This window comes from Balearica regulorum, chromosome 5 (genome assembly GCF_011004875.1).
Source record: "Balearica regulorum gibbericeps isolate bBalReg1 chromosome 5, bBalReg1.pri, whole genome shotgun sequence".
In the NCBI taxonomy this organism is placed as follows: domain Eukaryota; kingdom Metazoa; phylum Chordata; class Aves; order Gruiformes; family Gruidae; genus Balearica; species Balearica regulorum.
Genome location: NC_046188.1, coordinates 36,089,593 through 36,112,888, shown reverse-complemented (window position 1 = coordinate 36,112,888; position 23,296 = coordinate 36,089,593). Strand labels below are relative to the sequence as shown.

The 23,296-nt window shown below is 38.6% G+C and overlaps 2 long non-coding RNA genes across 2 annotated transcripts in view; both read left to right on the top strand.

Annotated features, from left to right (window-relative positions):
* Nucleotides 1-23,296, top strand: part of LOC142602043 (uncharacterized) — a 135,821-nt gene extending 112,525 nt beyond the window's left edge. Inside the window, exons 16-18 of the long non-coding RNA XR_012835677.1 lie at nucleotides 16,783-16,892; nucleotides 18,458-19,768; nucleotides 22,139-23,296. This is a non-coding gene — a long non-coding RNA (uncharacterized LOC142602043). The remainder of the gene's footprint in view (nucleotides 1-16,782; nucleotides 16,893-18,457; nucleotides 19,769-22,138) is intronic.
* On the top strand, nucleotides 1,782-8,534 carry LOC142602044 (uncharacterized). The gene is made up of 2 exons (XR_012835678.1): nucleotides 1,782-2,162; nucleotides 2,773-8,534. It is a non-coding gene; the product is annotated as an uncharacterized LOC142602044 (long non-coding RNA).

Here is a 23,296-nt window from a genome sequence, read left to right as displayed (position 1 = left end):
AAAAAAGCAGATCTAATTGTTTGGCCTACAGTATCTAAGAAATTGTTCAGCAGAAACACGAAAGCCTGCACAAGCTGAACTGGAAAGCAAGAGGACATTGTGTAATAAATAGGAGTCAAGAAGGTGACTGGGGAATAACATTTTCCATTACACCAATCTAAAGCAGAAAACTCAACCGTGAGTTTCTTTTTCCTCCCTGTATGTTCTCCTTCTCAGTTTCTCAGAAAGGCACTCACTATATTCATATATAGATTCATTTTTCATTTCTTATGCAAATATTAGCAAACTGAGCCATGAGGCTAGGCTCATCATGTTCAGCACTTTCAAAAGAACCTACAACTGCCAAGAGTTCATGGTGGTTCAGGGACTTTGCTTTTATAGACTTCTGCAGAGATTAAAAGTTAGCTCCAATACAAACAGTCCTTTCATTAGGCTCTCACTGATTGTGACAATGAAATCAATTTTTCAGAAAGCACCACTAATGAGTAAACTTCCCTTGCTCCCAAGAGGGCTATCTATGTTAAATAAGATAGATGTCAATTTTAGATACTCAGAAAGTGAAATCACTGAGGAATAATCTTTTCAGTGGACAAGGCAGAAGACAGTTTGCTTTCTTCTGCTGATGACTCAGAGGATGTGTTGCTGCATAGCAACCTGTGCCCAAAGAAGAGAAATGTTTCTGTTTGGTGCTAGTCTTTGGAAACTGTCCCTTTTTTCTGTTTTTATTTCTATGCCCCCATGGTAATTACTTCAGCCAGCCTCTGATATTGGGTGCATAGCCCTGGATGTAGGTTAGCTTTTGAGATCTACAAAAGAAGATTATAACTAGCAACTCTCACAAGCCACAGAAGTGGACTGCAATACAGAGCCACTTCACTAAAAGTGCCTACAAGAATGCCAGTCAATGGGAAGTTTGTGTGCAAGATGCGCATCTAACGGCAGCAGAACTGAGATCACAAAGCTATTGACAATAAACTGAAAACTTCAAAAAAAATATTCTACTCCTGAAATAACTAGGCTTCAATGTCACAGATGCAACTACCGTTTTTTTTGGAAATGCAGTTCTCCTTACTCCAAGCCAAGACCTACTCTTTCAATATGATGGCATTCTTCTCCTGGCATGGAGGAGCCTTTATAGCTCACTCACCTTGGTCCTGATCACTTTCATAACTGGAATTTCCTTATGTTGCACTGTCCTCATTGGTTTTCATAAATTCTAAAGCATCTTGTCAAAATCAGTTTATATTACTTTTATAATGTAACTTTTGCAAATTCATGCATCATTAAATTAATGGTGAGAGAACAAATTTTTTTTTTTTTTTTTTTTTTTTTTTTTTTTTTTTTTTATAAAGAAGCTGTTTTACAAGGGCACTAAAAAGGAGATTTCATCACAAGACAATATACTACTGCTCTGAGATTCCCTGGCCTAGGCAGAGTACACTAGACCAAGAATCAAAGTCTATATGAACACCAAGCTGCCATGCTTTGAGGGCAGAAGCTGGCAGTGCACTGTGTGGGGTGCTTGGAGATAATCTGGATATCTCAAACATGACACTGCTTTATGTAATGCAGACATATCCTAATTCCCATTTTCATTAATCTGGGCACTTAGGTTCTTCAGTCTTGTTGAAAGTTGAGTAAAGCTTTTGTGATGGTAAATCTTAGTGAAGCAAATGATCTACAGGATTACAAAACTGTCATTGTGAAGGTTCATCTTCTTGGAAAAAGCAGGAAATGTTGAGTTCTGTAATTCTTTTGAGGGCCTGGTTAAATCAAAACCAGTTGATTTACAGAATAGAGTAGAATAGGAGCTTCACCCAGCTGTCTCCCACGCTGTTACGATGTTCTTTCAGTACACGCACTGCTCTCTGCTGGAAGGTTGCTGTGCACATGTGCGATGTGAGAGCCACCCGTACCTCTCAATCAACATGCAGTACCATTCACTCTTTCTTAAGTATTTATGCCAACAAACGGGGTCTTATGAGAGGGTGATAAGTGAGATCATGCATTGTTAATCCTTCTTCGTGTATGTCAGCTTCTTGTCTTTTGTCTAAATAGACTCCATTTCTCATCTGCGGAAACAGTAGATGGCATACAGGCAAGCCGCAAAATGTTCCCTGGGCAACATTCATGAGACCACTCTTCTTTTTTTCCATGAACAAGTGAGTTTAACTTCAGAGCATATTGTTTTTTTCCTGTTCTTCTTTGACCTTGTATGGGTAGCTCAGCATTTTCCTTCAGCTTAAAAAGTTTATGGCATGTTGTTTCTGTGGAGTAAATGACCAAACTCCTAATATTTTTAACAAATGCAAGCTGATTCCCAGTGGCGCTGCCAGTTAAAGACCTGTGTTTCTTTTCTAAATGGTACAACATCACCTCAAGCCTTGGCAGCGGCAGTCTGGGCTAGGTGCTGCCAGTGTGGGCGGCCACTCTGCTGGTGGGCATTCCTCAAGCATTGCTCCGTCTCTTGAGGCCATGAGAACAGTTCCCAGCTGGGAGGCATGAGCAGAGAACAGGTTAAAGATGCTCTACAAGAGGACAGGAGATGTGAGAATGGAAACTGAAGTGGTTTAGTTGTTCACAGCTTTGGAAGCAGTACAGAACCATGCCCAGAGTGTGGCTTCTGCTGCCTATTTCATTTGACAACTAAGTTTTGAAACACTTGAACTCCTTCTCTGCAGCTTCTGATAAACTTTAGCCACTTGATAATTTTAACTATTTTTAAGCGTAGAAAATAATGCATAAAATAACTTTTTATTTGTTACTGGCTAGCTTCAGGAACCACTAGTGGACGCACTGAATAAATTCAGCCAATCTGACATTAGATGCGGTCGGTAAGTGAAAGCTTTCTTTTTCTTAGGGCCACCTGTGACCTGTGCAAACCAAACTGAGTTTCTCAGTTCGGCTACTGTTGGGTAGGGGATTGTGACATCAGCACACCTGATGCCATGGCACAGAAGACAAGAAGTTTCTGAACGGGGTGAGAAAACTCATCAGTATAGCTTGTTCTTCCTGATCAAACTAGAAGTTCACAAGTGCAATAATCAATATGCGATTACTGCCTTTGGTCATAAATGGTGGATCTCCTTTTCCAGGAATTAAAAATCATTCAGGTTAGCTTCACTACATTGACTTTATATTGCACAATTTAAAGATGTTTGAAAGTTGGAGTATTAGCCAATCAGTTTGCTGACAAAGTGCTGAAAATATGTACAAGGACTACTGTTCATACTAAATTAAGCACTCATTTAGCAAGTTAGTCAAGTAAATTCCATTTCAACAACATTGTAATGAAAAAGGTTACATTAGGCCTGAATAAACTCTGCTTTTTGAAGAGCTGAAAGAGTGATCTTATAAAAATGTATTCTTGAATTTGCCATGCAAAATGATACATGAGTGTAAAGGCTCTTTTTAGTGGGTGCATGTATATATCCAAATATGTATACATAAAAATTGTAATTTCAGAACTAATGCCGATAATCTTAAAATGTTATTTATACAAATATATCCTGAAATAGTATGAAACTTCACACTTGCATCTTCATATAAATACAAATAATGCTCAGTGCTATCTCTAGTTCAGCTGTCTCTGGCAGTAATTTTAAAACCTTTATTGCTTCTGGAATTGCATCAAAAGTAATTTCTTCTTGTTATGGAAATGTTTGTCACAGTGCAAAGGATGTGGACAGTCTTGTGAATATATGTATTTGCATGTGCCCAGTCCCTCAGCTGCTCATCCCTCTAAGACATCCTTGTCCTTCCTTGGTGAAACTCATGCTTCCAATGATGTATTTAATTGAGTTCAGCAGTCACTTGGCGTATTCATGAACATAGTAAATCCAGAAAATTTGTCCCAGAAAGCTATTTCTGGGAGACGAAAAAAAAAAAAAAAGTTAGTGATTTCCAGAAAAGTCATAAAATTTTTAGTACCTTTTGTATGTGTTGTAGATTGGACTGGTGGCACCACCTACTAAAATTGCCCAGAAGTTCCATTACAAAATCATTTTTCTGTTGCTTATAACTTTGCCAAACGTTAACTATTTGGCCTGAAATTTTGCATACTGGGTATCTGCCTCAGGCCGAATCTTTCTGGAAAAATTCAGTCAAAATGACTATGTCCAAGAAAAAAATTAGGGAAAAATACATCATTCTGTCCATATCAAAATATTACGGTTACTTCTTTTGTGTGAAATTTTAATGATTTGAAACAGAAACGTAAAATTTGGCAGGGGTGACTGAGGTGTCCAGCCTGTGCTCTTTGTTGTTGACGTGGAACTGCATCTTGAATAAATTAAGAATCTTTCAAGAGAAAACAAAAATTAAGAAAAAATAATAAAATCCCAGTTTGCAAATGCGGAGTAGAGGATTACTAGACTTCTGAAGTCACAGTTCTGAAAGACTCCTATGTGTACTGATCAAGATGTCAGCTTGTATTGAGCTGGGCTTTTTTTGTGGTAAATCAAGTTAGGGACTGGTACCAAAAGTGCATGCAGCGAGACCTCAGTGCTCTCCGTCCCCAGTCTCCTTGCTCAGGCGGTGTAAAAGACAAAGCTTTCTGTTTCCACTACAAAGATGGCCAGAGGTCATTGCAGGAGGAGTGTGTTAGGACAAGAAGCTTGGTGGACAAGACTGAGACTCGAAGCATCTGTCTGTAAGGAGGGAAATGGAGATCATAGAAACTGGATATAGGAAAATAGGGCTGTGGGGCAACTGGACTGGTGCTGAGCCCTGGGGAAGTCTAATTTTTTGGACTGAAGGTTGAATGCCAAAGGACCATGAAGGGAACTTGAAGGCAGGAGTCTTGTGGAAATAGTACTGTGCAGTCGTGTAACTAAGTAGTGTCCTAATGCACATACTCAGCAGTGCTGCATTATGAATACAATTTTGACATTTACTAATGTGTGAATGCTTATTGCTGGAGCTGTTTTTATATTTTTAATGGTGTATTTTAATGTGCAATGTATGCTGTGGTTCCCAATGTTAGGCACTCATGATCTTCTAGAGTTGGAAAACTGAACTTTATAACTCACTGGAAAACTAGTAGGCTTTCCTTCTGATTTATATAATGTTCACATCATAACCTATTTGAGTGGCAATATATCAGACTTCATCTTCTCATTCATGACAGAAAGTGCCATCCTGGGCTTGAAACTCCAGATTAATCTTGTTTCCAAACACAAAAATCTAATGAAATTGCTTTGGGCAACGTGGTCTAGTGGAGGGTGTCCCTGCCCGCAGCAGGGGGGGTGGAACTAGATGATCTTTAAGGTCCCTTCCAGCCCAAACCATTCTATGATTTTATGATTCTATGAAATGTTTTAATTCCTTTTTCCTTAAAGTGAAAGCATTTATCTAGGCTAGACTCGTGTCTTGCTCTGGTGAAAGAAGCAGGTCATTAATATGGAAGGACTCATGTTGGATGCATGGGGTTATAAGTGCTGAGATACGTGATTTATAAACCAGACCTGTGTGCAGCAGGTTAGAACTGGACTGAGAAACTAAGTGTGATTCAGCTGCTGAAACTGGTTCCTTCACAAACGGTGCTGTACTGAGTAGGAAAGAATCTAAATCAACTTTTACTTCAACAACTGAAGACACTTATGGAATAGTTTAGGTTAGAATGGACCTTGGAGGTCATCTGGTCCAAACCCCTGCTCAAAGCCTGTGTTAGTAGAAACTCAAGAAACCAAATTAGACCCTTATGCAGAAAATAAAACAAAACTTTTTTAGACATTTTAACTAAATACCATTTTTCTTATAAGAAATTACTCCCTTTGCAAGAAAAACACATTTTTGAGGTCAGTAGATCTGTTTATATCTTATGTCATATGAGAACAAACAATGAGGGAGGAATTAGTAAAATTCTTAATACAAGAAACACAAAGTGTGAGATTCTTGAAAACAGCTGTTCTGCTATTAACATTCCTCAGACACTGAGCAATTTTCAAAGTGGCTTTAAACCTTGCCAAGTTAATTGCCATTGTAGCTCTGTTGGTTAGGGCAAAGACTATTGGAAATGGGGTCTTATTATTGTTCACATGGGTCAAATAAGGGCAAGTCTTAGCTGATCTCTGAACTGTGAGGTTAAATATTTGACCTGATCAAGTTGTCAGGAAGGCAAAGAGGGCAATAGAGACAGAACGAGCTGCTGGGTTAAGGAGCAGTAGTTCAACCATACTGTCTTCCACACAGTTGCTCAAATATAAACAATATAAAGAAGAGGAGAACTTGGTTCTAAGGTGTCATACAATAACATCTGAGGAAAAGTTGTTTAATGGACACAGGCTCATATGCTCTATATATGAAGATGCCTTTGCACAACTTAAAAATCTTTCACTAATATTTGCTTCTGCTTTGTTTGCAGCAGTATGTAAAGCATCAAGGAGTGTAATATAAATATCATAGCATATGAGCTTTCAAAAACATTTAACTCTTAATGATGCTTAATAAACAAATTTCTGATATGACTGGCCAGCTGGTCCAGTTAGCAAAAGTATTGGGATAGCTTAAAACCATGCTACCTTTATGCTAACCATACTTTAAAAAAAACATACGGATACAGTATGCTTGAAAGTAGAAATAAACATGCAAGTTTATGCTTGTCATTTCCCCATCTACATTCATGTTGGTCCGATACAAATAAAACTGTGTGGCCCATGTTTTTAACCATGGTTGATTTTTGGACAGTAATGGACCTGAATATATCCTGTTCTGCTGCAAAGATGCTGCAGTTTCTAAAGCAGGAATCTGGGGCTGTGTTATCAGCGGGTACTTTGAACAGTGGATGTTGGACTTCTATGATGGGATTAATCTCATCTAACGTTAGCTGTCCGAGATGTATCCATTGAGCCTAGGATAATCCTTTTAGCACTCTCTACTGGGGCAAAAGACATACACAGCTCCAAAGAGCAAGTCCTTCAAAGAATCTCTGAGGGTTTCTGGTGGTCCCCATTGAGTTCAAATGAGTAGCTGAGAGCATGGCTCTTATTTTTAGACATTTAAAGCCATGTGAAATGAAACTAACTCCAAATCTATAATATTTTTTTTTTTCCCTTTGGATACACAGAGACTTACAGAACAGTGCCCCAAACTTGGAAATCTGTTCTGCTTTTACAAAAAGTCTGTATCCAAGACCTGGTCTATAAAAGCCATTGGTCTTGGTCAAAGTATTGTCTGTAGAAAAGAGTTGAAGAACGCATGTGAGCGGAAGGATGAATAAAAGTTTGAGAAAAGGCAGAAATTCTGTACAGATGAAATCTTTCAGGGTGGAAAAATGTAATGACCTCCCTGTTGGCCATGAAATGTCACTTTTTCCACAGTACTAAGTTAAATTCCTATTGAAACTGATAATACATTGTTGATTGCATGCTCCATATCCAGACTTCAGGATTTAGTTTGAAATTTTTGCTTGTACTCTAAAACTATCATAAAAAAACTTTCATTTTACAGATTTCTAACAGTGAAAGAAATAGACTCCCTATGTTAACTGATGTTCATAATAAGTAGCTCCATTGCACAGGAGACAACAATAAAACAAAACTGAGGAGCTAAATATTTTGTTAGTCTGTTGACCCTCAATGCTACATTACAGAATACCACTTTGCAATTGTGTTGAGCAATTTTATTCTCAAACTGTCTACCTAGTACAGACACCTGAAAAGTACAATTAGATTACAGGGTGAGAATGACATATGTTCAGATTCTTTGTTCTTTTGGATTTTTTAAAGGCACATTTGACATTTTAATTTATTTTGGTTTTGTACTGGTCCATACCATAGCAGTGGTTTTCATGAATTGCCTCTCTACCTGGGACAGGTCTTAGTTAACCATTGCTATAAAAAAGCATAAATGTTTGATTATAATCAAATCAGCCTAATTAGAGCTGCAAACATACCTTTAATTATGAGAGATAAGCAGTGATTTTTGTTTAATAGGATGTAGTCTGTATCATAAACTGAGAGCCCCTCAGGTAAAAAGGTGTAAGCACTTTGTTCAACAAACTCTTGTCTAATAATGTGCTCTTCTGCCTTGTTACAAACATCACATTACTGACAGTCTGAGACCAACAGGCATTTTGTTCCACTCGTGACTGCCAGAGCGCTTTTCAAAAACAGCTCCAGCTTATCGATGCCTGAGGGCAAGGACCCTCAAACCAACCATTTGTTATCAAGGAAATTTCTACTGATCATGTAGCCATAGGACTATATTATTAATCCCTCATCGTCTTTCTTGTTTTCTTTTTCTGTTTACGAATCTGAACTCATGTGCAAAACTGTCATTTTTGGAGCTCGTATCAGTCTAAATCATTTCAACCAATAATCAAACATACAAAGTAAAATAATATTGTTCCATCAACAGGAAAATAGTTACTATTACTAAGGAAAATATTATTCACCCTGATTAACTTCAAGATGAGTCTTAGATGGCTTCGGTTTGACCCACTTTCTCTTTTATTGGATTTATTGCTCAGACATCAACATTTTGTGAACTTCCGATTGTTTTGAACTGTCATTAAAAAACACAGAGTAAGCCAGCATTGTTTTTTATTTGTTTATTTTCTTATCTGTAAATAAAAGCCAAGGGCACATTTTTAAATTAGAAGTATTCATTCAAGCATTATGAAGTAAAGGAAAGCGGATATTTGCTGCCAGTTATTAATGTAAAGCAGAAGACTGGAAGTGTTTCATATTTTTCCTTATGATTGATCAAGATATACAAATAGACTTAATTTCTAGAGTAAGATTTTTTTTTTTTCCCCAAATGAGCGCTTTTAATCAGAGCTAGTTGGGAATAATTTTCTTGTCCTGCAGCATTTTCAAGTGTTCAGAAATGTGCCTGGTTCCATACCCAGGTAAAAATGAAAGAGGGAATAAAAAAGAAAAAAAAAAAAAAAGTAGAAAAGAAGGAAGTTTCACCATATGGTTCCATAAACCAACACTATCCAAGCCACTGAAGCACTCCCTAACAGGACAAAACCCACTAAATTTCAAGTTCCTGATCCAAGAGACTAAACTGGGACTGCACAGCCATAGGTCCTGCCTCTCCGCAGCCCAGCCTGGGGAGCAGACCGGAGTGCACCGCAGCTCCTGCTGAGGTCTTGCCAAGGGCACGCGCCCGAGGTGCTGCTAAGGGCTGGAAGGCATCCCGAGCTCTGCCCCTCCGCCTGGCTCTGCCTCGATGTGACCAGATAAAGCAGTTCATTTTGTATGACTGATTAAACAGCGTTGGAGGCAAGGGCTTGACCCTTAGGTGCCCAACCAGCAAAATCATCTGTTTGGGCTTGCAGAGAGAATGACATTTTCCAGGGCAGGAATTAACAACTCTTGCAAATCTCAACCAAGCTGCTGCCAAGAGCATTGGATGAAAGTACATTTTGTATATTCCTTTGTTGGACTTGGTTCACCCGGCTGCTTGACATCTGCACATCTATTAATCATCTTAGCTTGCTTGGAAAACAACGGAGCATGTGGTGCTGAGTGGAGATGAAGTGCACTGCTTTCCATGGGAAGCAGGTTCCTCGGGTGGGATGTCTTTGTGCCTACCATGTGACATGCCAGCCTAAAGTTAAGACTCCTAGTACCACTGCAGACTGACAGCCTGAATCACCATTTTCATCCTGAAAAGGAAATGCATTTTCACACTACCTCCCCTTACATTTGTGTGAGCAGCCAGCCTGATTTTGAAGGACAAGCTGCATTCTCAGGGTTGTGTGAATTGCTTATTCCTGCACCCCAGGGCAATCCAAATATTACTATCCAATTTCTGTACTGATCCATTAGTCCAGAAGAAAATAGTCACAATGCTTTGTTTACATAAATGAACTACTTACTTGCTACACATGGTTCTTTATATATGAAGGCCTGGTCATGAAAATATCGTACTGGATGCTATACAAGCATGAAACAAAAGAAGAAAACATACCTCTCGGAGAGTTTTGAATGTAACTGTGAGTCATAAACCAACAAACCTGTAGAAAGGGGAGTGGAATGTAAACTATAGATCAATAGCACAAGCGAGGGGCTAAGCACATAAGTAGCCAAGCATTGTCAAACTTTCCTCTGAGTATGGCAGCCCAGAAGAGCCCTGGAAACAGCCTGGAGGAGAATAATGTGAGTGCCTTTCAAGTGCAAGCAATAACCTTGAGAAAAATCATGCATATGCTTCTTTGGAAACATAGCAGCATTCAATCATGACCAGAGATAGCAACCGGGACCAGAAAAATATAGTGAATGAGGCATCCTGCAGTTTAATGTGTTGTAGAAGGGAGGGAAGATGCAGAGGGAGCCAAAGAGATGGGTGATACAGGTAACATAGATGGGTGAGAGGATAATCTTTGGAGTAGGGAAACTACTGCATTTTCAAATTCCAAGAGAAAGATGACAAATTCACCAGGTGGAAAGACTCTGGGTGAACGTTTCAGGTGTGCAGATGTAGAAGAAAGATTACGTTAGTAGTAGCACACGGAAAGAAACTAATACACAGTCTGGATGTGAGAGCTCAGAGTGAGCTTGAAAGGATGAGATTTTGCCTTGCATGTGAACCTGCAATAATTTGGAGAGTAATTTCTGCCCAGAAATTTGACAGGTTTTGTTTACTGTTACTACCAGGGCAGCTGTTACCAGTTGGAGGATGATATTTGTGGTACATTTCAAAGCAGAAACATGCTGTGTTGAGAAATAATGTAGAAGAACATTAGGGCCCATGTGTAAGTGCATGGCAGAATGTTTTCAAGCCTTGACAAGACAATTTTCTTTGCAAATAGACAGTAGTAAGCAAAAGACGTGGATGATATTTTTGGTCACATATTCATTCATGGCTAAAGTCTTGGAAATTTCCGTATTTTTAAAGCCTGATCACAACAGGTCTACCTGTATCACCTTCTGTAGGTGAATTTGGACATAAATTTACTAACAAAATTTTCTGGAATCATATTATCTCTGCTGTCAGAACAGATGTACAGTAGTACCTAAATTTCCCTATCTGGAAATCCAGTTGGCTTTCTCAGCCTGCAGGCCAACTTGCAGGCAGATTCGATGTTTAAGGAATCTGGGCTCAAGTGTAAGTTCAAACCAGAGAGGACATCACGGATGCAGCCAGAGCTAGCAGCTGATCTCAGAACTCTGTTAACTTGCCCCATGCTGAGTGTTTTCTTTGCTTAGTCTACTTTATGGTGTGGTCTACTGCTGCTTTACCACATTTGCAAAATCAGTGTGACTTAGTGAAATAAAGTTGAAATAACACAGCAAGGAGCAGGATGGTCTTATCTTTGGATGTTACCCGTTACTACATTTTTGTTTGTCTGTTTGCTCATGATAAAAAAATATGTGAATGCACAATGCACTCCAAGGCTGGGGAACTCCCTGGAACACCTGTGAGATGCACGGGACTCCAAAGCAATAGGGTGCTGTGTGGCAGAGACACTACTGTGGTGGTATTCTCAGTCTTTTAAAGTACCAGGGATATTAACTGGTCTGCGAATGGTTAGTACCATACCCTTAGTGAAGGTGGGCCTTAATTATGTTTCTCAGCTTCTATGCTATAACTACTACATGGCATTGACTCTTAGTACTGCTTTGAATTTTGAACAGCAGCCTGGTTTCTCTGGGAGTAGTTGCCTGTCTGCATAATGACAGCAAGAAAATGATATCCTTTGCTGTCGATCCAGTTCACACAAAAATCTCCTTCTCATACACCTCCTGAAGAAAAGGTTACTTTTTCTGGGGGAGGAAAAAGACAGTGGTGTAGTTATAGGCCATGTTCAAGAATGCTTTGACATATGTAGCATTAACTACATAACTGACTCTTAGTTCAGTTTTAAATCATAAACTAAATTCAAACTTTTTAATCATATATATGTTCCCTTTTATTTTAATACCACCACTTTGAAGTGAATTCTCTGTAACACTCTTTGGAAAGAGACCCCACAGCTTAACATTTACATTTTAGCTGAATGAGCTGAAGCTCTTAAGCATGGCAGTCATCTGCAGTGATATATTACTTATACCGGCATTTTACATTTTTCATTAAATATTAACCCAAATCTATCCACGTTCAATAAAGAGGCAGACTAAAGAATGCTAATGTTAGGGACACTATTTTGACTGCTATTAAAATCCATAATTTCCCATTGCAAATTCTAGAGGGACCAACTGGCGTAACCCTCCACTTTTCCTGCTGCTCTAAAGAGGGAAAAACTGGTGACAAATGTGGTCAGAGAGGGCAGCTCGGGCAGCAGCAACCATGATGTGACTGAGTCCAGGATCCCGATGAAGGCTGGGAAGGGGAGCAGCAGATTAGGAGAGCAGAATTTGGCTTATTCAGGGAATTGCTAGGCAGAACAGTGCCATGAGGGGAAAAAGTGCCTGAGAGAACTGGCTGATTTTTAAAGAAAACTCTTTGAGAGCTCAGGAACAAACTATCCTGTTGCACAGGAAGATGGAGAATTCCAGCAGAAGACCTGCTTGGCTAAGCAAGGGCTTCTTAGCTCCTCAGTGAAAGGGATCTAAACACAGCCTACAATTACTTGAAGGGGAGTTTGGAAAAATGTCAGTCAAACTCTTCTCAATAGTGGTAGTCAGCGTAAAAAAAAAGAAAGTTGGCACAAACCGCAGCCTCAGAGGCTCAGACTGACTAGAAGGAGAAACTTTTTAGCCAAGTGAGTAGCTCAGTACTTGAGCAGGTACCCAGAGAAGAGGCGGCAATCACCATCCCTGAAGATTTTCAAGAGCTGACTAAACAAAGCCTGAGCCAACCTGAGCTAGGTCTGCTGTGATAAGAGGGTTGGAATAGTTGGCATTTCTATGGTTTTAGAAATATCCTTGAATAAATGAAGAAGCCATTTCTCCACCTATCTTGGTTGAATGTTGAACCTAGCTGAGCTGGGGATTGAGCTAGGAAGAGGGAATGGGGACATCCTTCTGCCTCCTTGGCTCCGAACGAGCCTCAGCACGGCGGGTGAGACTGAGAGCGCAGCTCCCTATCGACTCGCTGCACAAGCAGAGGCTGTGCTGAGCATGCACAGAAGCAGACCGTCAGGCACCATGAGGAACTTCATTGGTAGATTTTATTTTTTTTTGGTGGAATAGTCACATAGTGTTTTGGGGCTCTGTTTTGTCAAAATTCTGGTAGATGCCTAAGAGTTTTGCTGTACCTAGGCCAAAGCTCCTGCAAGGGACAGTGGAATGACTGCAGTTCTGTGACTCACTCGTTAGAGCTAGAAGTCTGATGCCTCTGAAAAAAACCCCCACAACAACAGTAAAACAAACAACAGCAACAACAATGTACGTACTTGTTAGTAAAATTTATAAAGGTTAAGTCTTTCAGAAAAACTTAAAATTAAAAACATTAAAGGAACATTAAAAATGTTCTGTATGTTGCCTTTTAAAAACTCCATTGTAATTAGAGCTTCTCTCACCTGACAGCTGAAGCTTTTTCTCCATTTCAGAGTCTGATTTTGGACTGTACATTCCTTCATTATTTGCAGTACTGGCTAATTAAGTGCTATCTGCAAACTTGGAAGTCTTTGCTTTCCACATCGCTGTCTACGTTATATTTGTGTAAATATTTCAAATCTGGACCTCTAACACTGACTCCTGTCATCTACTACTGACATTTTAGTTGGAATACTTTCCATTTATGACTACAGTAGATTTCCTACTAATGCAGCCAAATTTATGTTTAAGCATGCCAGTTTTCTTTCTCTCCTATGACTGGAGCAGAGGAGCTTAGTAGCAAGAATCAGCTAGATTTCATGGATTTTTAAAAATTAATCAAAATGGGTTTATGAAGAAATCAACATGCTCCTTTACCTCTGCTAGAGATACTGATTGCTTCCAAAAGATTTTAAACTGAATTTGTCTCACCTGAAATGCATTGTCTTTTATAATTTTTCTCATCTAGTTCACTATTCTACAAACTTTTTGTGATACTTCTCAAGGTTTAAGATCACATTTCCTTTTACACCTGGCCATGCCTAACTGCATATGCCTCTAACTGTATATGCATACAAACACAAGCACTTATTCAGGTTTTAATAATATTATTTGGAGGAAATCGACCTTTTTTTTTTCCTTGGAAGTTCCCTATCCTTTAAGTGTATATCTTGAAAGTTTCAAATTATGAAAATAATCCTACTTCCTCTAAAAGTCACTCGAGTGCAGGTGTGCTTGTGTATATGCCAGCTGGTCCATCAGCCTTCCTTTCAAACTGCTTCAAGAATCTGCATATCCCTAAGGATCTATGGTCTCCCAGAAAAGGTGCAGTTTTACAGATGGAGCTTCTTCATGGCCTTGTTCTTGTTAAATATCCATGTCTTTTTATGCTCCTTCTTCAATGTTTGCCTCTAGATATACTTTTCTTGGCTACACTTTAACAGTGTGTTTCTATACTTACATTACTGATGATTTGTATTAAGTACCAAAGTTAATTTTCTTACTGAAGCAAGTATACCTGGTTTTCACCATATAGGGATCTAAACTAATTATTTAGAAGTACAGAGCAGTTTGTAATCTGCCTCAAACAAAAATGGAAATCTCTACTGTTATGAAGAAAGAGAATTATTTTTTATGAAGGATTGCCAAATACAGACTTTACAGGCTATCCTGAAGAGTGCATGAAACTTGCCACCAAAAAAATTCCTGAGCTATAGGTATGTATGTATGCTTTACATATTGATAGAAATACACTGGCACATAAAAGACAAAGGATAACAGGATATTTTTTCACAACATTTTGAAAGAAGTGTTAGAGACAAAGGTCATTTAGAGTATTTAACAAGTGCAGTCCTCATTAAACATGAAACATTCTGGCAAGGCAAAGTGACAAATTAAAGAATTATTTTCCGTAAAATATCTTTTAACAAACCAAACCCATGTTCCTGGAACTGCCTTAGTATATGTTAAGAATATACTATGCAGGGAAAATAGATTTAATTTTCTTTTTTCCATAATGTAATTATTTACACAAAATTCAAAAACCAGTGTCTTGTAGGATTCTTGCTAACTCACTTCAGCCAAATTTCTATTCTTATGAAAAAAATAGTTTTTTGTTCACGATGCTTTGATTGTCAAGTATGGCCATTCCATCAGCTAGCTGCCAGGCTATCTCAAAAGTTAGTTAAAAGGCGATTCTTCAAATAAAGAACTTATAAGCCCTGGAAGATAGGGGATCTTCACTGCACGTCTCACAGTATGTGAATTAATTAGAAGTTGTCTGTAATATGCTTGCTGCATGAATATCTTTTTGTATTTGTACTTTAGCAGAGCAATACAGCACAGTAGTACTTCACACTTCAGAAGTTTCCGTTGACTACATGGGCTATAGTTGCAGATGATGACACAGGGGCTCTGCTTACATGCAATTGATGCTCTCAAGTATTTTTTAAATTAATAAATTGCATATGCTAAACTAAAACATCAAAAAAAGAGTCAGATTTTAGACATATCAGTAAGCTTATCTGACCCACCACAGCAGTACGACTGCTGGAGGGCTCCCAGTGAGGAGGATTAAAAGAGGAGGCTGGGCACATGGAAACAGCGTGATGGCCTCTTCAATAACAGCATGTAACTGCAAACTGACTCTGAAGCCTCAGCTTGAATGTCTAATCATGACTTACGCCTAGATTAGGCTTTTGACTGTAATCCAAGTCTGTTCGCAGGGGACTATCAGGGAAGCATGGGTCATGTGTGTTTCAGCCACTGCCAGTTGATATGAGGACTGTGTCTTCTGCTACCTAAGTATTAGCTGCAGAAATATCCTACAAAAAGGTGTGTGGGACAGCACACCTTACCCTATTGCTCTCCAGTCTGCTTACCTGGTTTATACAGCCGTACGCAGTGGCTTTTGTAGGCAGAATTCACATGGCTGCTATCTATTGGTAAGCAACATCACTTGTTGCAATTACATGGGAACCCGCTGTCACGTGGAGTTGTGGGACAGCTGTCCTCTAAGGCGATGCCCTAAGGCTATAGAGAGGTTACGTCTCTATAAAACTCTCATATGATTAATTTAATAATGTATTGCATGCCATGCTTCCTGAACGTTCCATTGTGCACTCTTTTCCTATCAAAAAGCTATTCAAAGTAAACAGTGACCTCATCAATACTGTCTGAAACAGTAAATGGAAATCTTCCAAAACCATAACAGATATAAAAGGCAAGATGAGGAGTGAGAATTAATTTAGATGGGAATGTTATAATACTTGATACTTGACTTGGCTTTGCTCAACCTCATCTTTTTGCTAAGTACAGTATGCTTTTTTTCATGTGAAAATCTAGATAAAAAAAGAATAAGAAAATCACCAGTACAGTTTTTGTTGCAACATTCGCGGATTGATGAAGAAGATAAAAGTAATTTTACTCACAGAAGATAAAATACAAAGCAGAAAAACGTTGGCCTACAGGAAAGAGAAGCAAGGGTACTGTCAAGATTGAGACTTCCAAAGCTGCATAGGTGTTTAAACAAACACAATTTTTATAAAGGTATTCATTAACCTATTCATCCATGACCTTTAAAATGCCAGCCTTTCAAAAAGCATGCAAGGATTGCTAGCACAGGAACAGAGCTGCTATTCAGGCTTGATCACAGCCAACAAGCCAAATAAAATAAAAGATCCTATCAGAACTTCTTTGTATGTCAGACAGCATTAAGTTGCAGGTGCTTGATTTCCATACAACTCACAGAAACTCTTGTCTTTGCCTTGTTGATATATCTGGATTCTCTTCATCCCTGGAACTCTTAGGAAATTGTCCAATCTAAAATTTTTTTAAATTTTTTTATTTCTAGATAAAGAGAGAACCATTGACTTGATTTAAAGGAAAAACACCAGAGGATTACACTCTGATTCAGGATCTGCACATTCAGTAAGCATTTAAAAAGCAACACTTGCTTAAATAGTAAGTCTTTTAGCGACTTGGATTCTTACTGAATGTATTTTTATTTTTTTTTTTACCAGTAGATTAGCATTTCATAAATTCCAAGGCTAGGTGCATTTTCTCTTGCAGTATTAATGCATTCACATTAATGATCACATTAATGTGATTTCTATCACCTTAGTAGAAATTTCTTCTAAAAGTTGTTCGTCACTGGTCCAATTTCCTGTCAGGGAATTCTTGATATTATGTGCTCACCCATCTGGAAAAAAATCTCAATAAAAACATCATATAAAATATACTAATGATGTGGTGCATTCACAGTGAAGCCCTTATTTCCAGCATTTCGGTTAACACCCTGTTTCCTTATCTAATTTTGAAATCCAGAAGCTATAAGCAATTGAGTTAGAGAAAATCATATATAAACTTTATAAAGGCATGGTCTAATATACAACCAAAAGTGTATTTATGATATTTGCATGTCTTGCTATATTCATATTTCAATCATATGTTTTATATCTAGAAGCCACAGGCATTCTAAGTAGGTGTGATTTATCCCTCAGAGTGTGAAGGATGTCTAATAAGTATGAAACAGGTGTATCATATTTCTGGAAAACATGTGACACCTTAAGAAAATTGTGGTCATTTATAGCATTGGAAGAGTAGTATCTTGTTTGGTTTTGTTTTAAACAGTCATTAAAAATTGAAGAAATCTCATTAGAGCATGTGCACTTTAGTGTCAACTCATGGTCTGCTTGCTGATATTTTTATCATATCTACAAGGCATAATCTTTTGTGGACACTAACCCTGCTAGACTTCCCTCAAAGAAGATGCTAGTTCTGGTTCCAGTGACCTTTTGATTTTAGAAAAAGATAAGAAACGGGAATTCAGATGGGGAGAGAAGGGTGTACAAGAAAGCAAGGTTGGACAGCATGATTAATAATTGGACCTGCACAGTTGGCAGCTATCCTGGCAAAGAAGCCTATCAGTGCTTTCTGTGTAAATGTGTGTGCGTGTCTGTCTGTTGGCATTCTTTGCCGGAATCAATAGTATATATTCTTTTAAACATTAATTTTCTTGATAGCCTCAAAAATACTAATATGCTAAGTAGCAAAATCCTGATTCAATGGAAGTGCAGTTATTTTAAAGCTGTGTAAGTTCACATAACTGTCCTCAAATTATTTTTTTTGGATGATGATGAGAATTTCATTACTTTATATGGGCCTGAGCGCATGAAGCCAAAAAGCTTTTTTTGTTTGTTTGTTTGGAACAAATCCAAAATGGTTTAAATATGTGGTACTTTATGTCCCTATTCCATGTTTTTCTGTATTTTTCTCCCCCCACCCCCCAAGTATATCACAGGATAAGTGCTCTTTTCCTACATAAAGGAGGTCTGGAGGGGAGAGATATGCCAAGCTGGAATTCAACTTGACACTTTTCAGAAAATAAACATTTCTTACTTTTCCATTTTAGAGTCTGTATTGGTTCATCCCCTGGGGTGTCTTTTTCCTCCCACTCTAAATTGCTAAGAAATTGTATAGAAAGTTTCTCTCTCTTCAATCCTCTCATCATTGCTTTTTTCCAACAGAATGACTCACTGTTGCTCTGGATTCCCTGTGTATGCTATCACAGTTCTGTGAACAAACTTGTTCTCATGTTAGCCTGACATCATCTTTATTACATTTTTATTGTCACTGACATTAAACAGGATGGGCCAAAGGAGACTACTGGTGTCTAGTCATTTCAGCAGCACATAGACATTATATTTAGCACACTTTCTACCATATTTCTCCCTTGACAACATTTCTCATCTGGGAAAACAATATAGTAAGTCAAGCACTTCATACGTATAAGCTTTTTCAGCTAGCTCCTATTAGGATTTATGTCCATCACATTTCAGCTCAGATGATCTCAGAGCACAGAGGCAATACATTTGCACTTCTGTTAATTTCTGTGGAAGAAAACATCTCATCTAAGTAGTGCGATTCACAATTAAACATCTCTTGTCTAATAAGGAGGACGGCTTTTACTGACTTCTGTCATCCCTGAGCTCCATCTATAAACTCATAAAGAATCTAAAGAATGACTGGCTGCGTATGTATTTACAAAGCAGTAAAATGACCAGTTTGGATGAAAGGCAGAGAGCGGGATTTACTATGCTTCCATCAAAGCCTAAAGTCATACCATCACCACCTCTACCACCTCTAGAGACACCTCAGTGCTTTGTGAGGTGCTTTGACACAACATAGAAGAGGAGCTAAATTGTTATTGGCCATATTCTCTTTATCCATCTCAGGTATGTAATGAGGGTTTGCTTAGGAGATGAGTGTCTGAACTCCATGGAAAGTGCTCAGAGCCTTCTGCAAAGTCTTATGCCATTTTTTCTCTTAACATCTTGAACACAGCTCCATGGATTGATAGACTTAGTCACAGTCCTACAGGGGAGCGGCTGCACGGTCTTTGGTAAGAGGACATAGCTGCTGTGTGAAAAGCAGTGGATAGGACAGATCGCTGATCTTCACTGGGCAAGAATGGGAGGGATTACACAATACGTGCCCACAAAAGAGAAAATAAAGCTGCTGTTATGTGAAGGAAAGATATCTAAAGTGGTAAAACTTTGTCTTCGGTACAACTTCAGTAGTGCAGCCCTATCAAATCTAGGTCCTTGCTTGAAAGCCACAGGCTGCTCCAGCTATCTGTTGACATTACTGCGGCAAACAGCTCTGACTATTCCACTCTCAGTTTGTTTTTCAAGGTGGGATGCTGTTCACTCCTCGCACCCCCCTCCCCGACTGCTGCATTTAGAAAGAGACAAGTATGGCCTAGATGGACAAGTATGTACGTACATGTGAGGAACACTGAGCTCTGATCATGGCCAAGCAAGTTCTGGTAAGCATAGGCAGGCAATTGCAAGCTAACGGAGCACCATTTTTCTTAGACTACCTCAGTCTCTTGCAACTCCAACCAATGTCCCACACTGACAATTCTGAAGCACAAGCAGAAATATGTTTCCATCGTGACCTTATATGTATTGGCCAACTCAGCAAGGGATGGTTCTGTGATCCTGTTGTTATAGACAACAAATTAGTGCAATGTGCATTTTGGGAGAACACGTACTGTACCATTCTGCACTGATATGGATTGTGCCTTTAATGTAGAGTGTCTTCTAGCGCTCCCTGTTTTGTGACTGGCTGTTTTGTTCCTAATATACATCTTATATACACCTTATAATAAAATACATATAAAATATAATAAAAAATTAAATAAAATATAATTAAAAAATACCCAAACAAAAAAATAAAGACTGTATTCCTGGAAAAAGACAAAAAATTTCAAGAGGAGACACTTTTCACTGCCACATTTATTTAAGCAAAAATTAATTTTCTATTTTTAAAAGTTTCATCTCAGTATTTTTCACTTTTTAACAGAAAACAAAAAAAGAAAAGGATTCCATTAGGCAGTCCATGAGGAATTCTGCTGGGTATCCCAAAGATCTGTGTTCTTCATACTCTATTATTCTTTCTCTGTGCAATGTATCAACAGCAATGAAACAAAAGGTTAGAAAAAAACATGGAAGGAACTGCATGGCCCTAAAGGCCAAGTCTGACTTGCATGTTTTCAGTGTGCATCCTGCTGGGCATGCCAATTTTCTAGTTTGTGAGGAGAAAAATGTATTTGAATGTTCATAATCATCACTCTTAAATAACAATAAAGATAAACTGGCACTAAGAGTTTGCAAAGTTATGAGGATTAGTTTCACAAAAGTTGTATTTACTTATTTTTGGTGCACAGAAACAGTTCTCCTTCACTACCACAAGAGAGAAATTTCTGTCATATGTTACAGAAACTACTCCGCGTGGCCAGGATTCAGCTGCTGCCTGCCTGCTCTGGTCAAGGCCATTCTCATTACTGCTCCTGCTGCATGCTGATACCGTTTCTGATGCGGTTTCTTCTCAGAATCCTGTGCCAGTATGGAAGAGGTTATAAGCAATTTTAAGCTTCATTTACATTATGGGAAGGAATTCTAAAGCAAGAGGAAATTTGTTTGGTACTTTATATGGTTTGAAGTTGGGATGGAGAGGACGAGGAGCACCCCTACCCCCCACTTTTTTAGTACCCAAATGACAGCACTGTTGCTGTTACCCAGGAGCATGCTACACACAGCACAGTAATCTCCTTTACAGTAAAACACAAGCCTTTAATTACAAATGGAACAGACGGGAAAAGTTCTGACAAAACATTTTCTGGTAGGAATTTGCCGTTTCAGACAGATTGAAATGTTTTGCTGAGACACTGGCATTTTCCCCGGGTGCCCTCAGAAGCCAGGCAGCCGGGGAGCTGCTCTGGGGCTGGGGCTCCAGCAGCCGAAGGGTGCAGCTCTGGAGCGGGTCCGTCAGGAGCCTTCCAGGGCGATCCTCCTTCCTACACTGGCTCAAGAGATCTCAGTGCTCACAGGACCAATGCTTTGAGGAAGCCTAGGGGATGACCTGCTCCCACACTGAAGCTTTATTGCCTTTCACAGATAATTATGAAATATTTGGCTTTTGTTCCAAACTGGAACAAACCCAGATTTCGAAATATCAAAATCCTATGTGAAAGTCAATTAGTTCTCTCTGCAAAGCTGAAACTATGACCACATACTTCCCACGTGTAGCACCTGCGTGAAGATGTCAGTGCTGGAAAACTGGCAGTGCTGATGAGCTTGTATTCAACATTTTGGGAGACCAACGTCTTGAATATAGTGTGTTTCTTTTCCTATTAGAGGTACAGCTCCTGTAGAGCTCCCCGATGTTAGAAAGAATAAACAAGGATGACATTAGATATTAGATGACATTTAATATTATAACTTGGAATTTTATTGCATTTAAGGTTTTAAGATGTTGCAAACTTTAATAGTCTCAATGCCCTCAGAAAATAATGATCATGTGTGGAATACACAAAGAAAGTACTTTTTGAGATTTTCAATATATAAACTTCTAACAAGAGACTCATCTCTCCTTATAAGCAATGACTCATTGTAAGTATCCTGTGTCAAAAGGATTATTAATTTTCACCAATATGTGGGGTTTTTTTTTACAATTTCAGGATAAACTGTCATTTATCACCCTCCATGGGCAGTGTAAAATGAATTACTAGTGAATAATTTAAGTGACAAAAATTCAGTTATTGTTTCTCAATGTTCAGGTCAATTTATGACATATATTCTCAATCCACTGTTCCCATGAGACTGGGATACATCATTTATACACTCTTTTGCTTTATCCTACAGATGAGTGTGTTACAACACAGAAAGCTCCTAACAATCTTCTTCCAAGCTGAGCGTTGAATGTAGGAGGGGGATGCAAGCAGAAATGCTGCAATTCTCTCCAATGAAATAATATGAACTTTACACTTCTGTAGCCCTTATATGTGCAAATAAGTCTGAGTCAAAAAAGTCTGCAAATAAACAGTGTTGCAGTTTTAAGAAAGAAGCCACATCTCATACCTTTTCAGTTACCATCAATCTGAAGTTGAGAGAGAACAGCTGCGGATATAGCACTGATAGCCTTGGTTGGTGGCCACTGTGTGGTGATGGAGGTGTCTGTATTTAGGCTGGTTATGACCAATCTGTTTTCAACAGATTGCACATCAGCTGATGCATCTGCAAATGCCCTATATTGATACAGGATTTCTTGTAGCATATAAAGGAATGTAACTTTAAAAAAAAAAAAAAATCTTAAAATCACTCTATCAATTGTTGGAGAAATGCCCTACAATTTAATTTATTAGAATTTAATTTTGTGGAACAATTAATTGAAATCTATAGGAGGAAGATCACTCTGCACTAAGTACTTGTACCTAATAGTTTCAGAATTAGTCAGCTGAACTTCAGTGTCTAAATGAGGGTCTTTGTTCCTGAATATATCTGGTCTGTGTTTGAAGAGCACCACACCTTACAGCAGTTCCTGTTTCGTTAACAGGACTTTTGTTTTGTTACTTGGTGTTGCATCTTTGTACATCTGCGAAGCCTCAGGCTAATGCCCAGTGCTGCCTGTATCTTTGCATATGAAAGGACTTGTGAGAGATTCTTACCTACAAAGCCCATGGGAATATGATAAAGCAAGCAAATACTTTTTCTTGCTATTTCTACAAAGCTGCTGTACAGTTACACTGAGATATATCAGTTTTCATAGCATTATCTGTATGGAGAGATGTTTTATTACATGCAACTAAAACACATGTATCTAAACCATAATACATTGTAACAGCAGCTCATGAGCTTTTGTCCTTTCCCTTTTCGGGATACTCAGAAACTCTCTGGTTCCCAGAATCATTCCTTCCATGGTGACATTAATAATTTCTGTTCAGGACCACCCAATTACTGCCTCATTTCTATTTTAAATTAATTTTATATGATACAGTTAAAAATAGGAAGACTGGTGGAAGA